The sequence below is a fragment of the Meleagris gallopavo genome, chromosome 8 (genome assembly GCF_000146605.3).
Source record: "Meleagris gallopavo isolate NT-WF06-2002-E0010 breed Aviagen turkey brand Nicholas breeding stock chromosome 8, Turkey_5.1, whole genome shotgun sequence".
In the NCBI taxonomy this organism is placed as follows: Eukaryota; Metazoa; Chordata; class Aves; order Galliformes; family Phasianidae; genus Meleagris; species Meleagris gallopavo.
The window spans coordinates 25,111,572-25,112,628 of record NC_015018.2 but is presented as its reverse complement, the minus strand read 5'-3'; positions in this window follow the sequence as shown (position 1 = coordinate 25,112,628).

The following is a 1,057-nucleotide window of genomic DNA, read 5'->3' as shown; positions in this document are numbered from 1 at the left end:
AAAAGAAAAAAAAAAAGAAAAACCCATAGAACAAGAACCACGAGGAAACAAAAATGAAATAAACATCAGATACACACTGCATTTTCAACAAACATGGTACTGTTATTGTATGAGCTTACATGGAATGCAGTGACTGTGGTATAGTGGGGTGCTCGCACCACTTTCTCTCTGCACAAAAGGGCCAAGAGGCCCAAACCCAGAGGACAGTGCCTGAACCCAGGCACGAAGGCACTGCAGCTCTGATGTAAGTGAGAGGCAGAGGCACCACGCTCAGGACCTGTGCATTTAAACGGTGTCCAGTGTAACACTGAGCCTTTGGGTGATTCACAGCGAAAATTCAGGAAAATTCAGCCTCTCTCTTTTGATTCATCCCACAACGAAACCAGGTCGGCCAGCACGCTGACACAGCCAGGGCTGTTATTTTTAAACACAGCCACAGTCTATTTAGCTAAAGCATCTTTACTCTGACTGAGCCAGTATTACTTTGATAAGACTCCTTAAGTATCTGCACTGAACCCTGTGCATCACCCCAACCAAAAAAAGCACAAACTTCTGAAGATAACAAAGATAACACTACGTTGCGGTTAGGAGAGGGAACAGAAAATAAATAAGAAAAAAAGGCACAGGAAAAAGCGAGGACACCCCACTGAAGGACATGGAGCTATCTACAGGACGGCTGTGCACACTGTGAACGCGTATCATTCACCACCTGCAGAGACAAACTGGAACAATTTCAGTCAACTTCACAGCAAACAGCTTTCTGCTCTTTGGAAAGTCAGCATTAAATTTGTTAAAACAATTTCGGTGCCAAATTTGTTAGCAGTAACACTAGGTTTTCTTACACATCATTTAACTGCTGAAAACCTGGGCAGGAGAAGACAGCCAACGCTGTTTTGAAAAGCACATAAAGGGACCACAAGTTTTGATTGCGGGACATTTTGGGAGGCAGCTGAGCAGTGCTAAACCTGCCTATCTTCAGCTTTCCTCAATGCAATGATTACTTCTTCAAATATAAAGCTGTCTTACAACCACAAGTTCATTAGCAGAACCAAGCCCA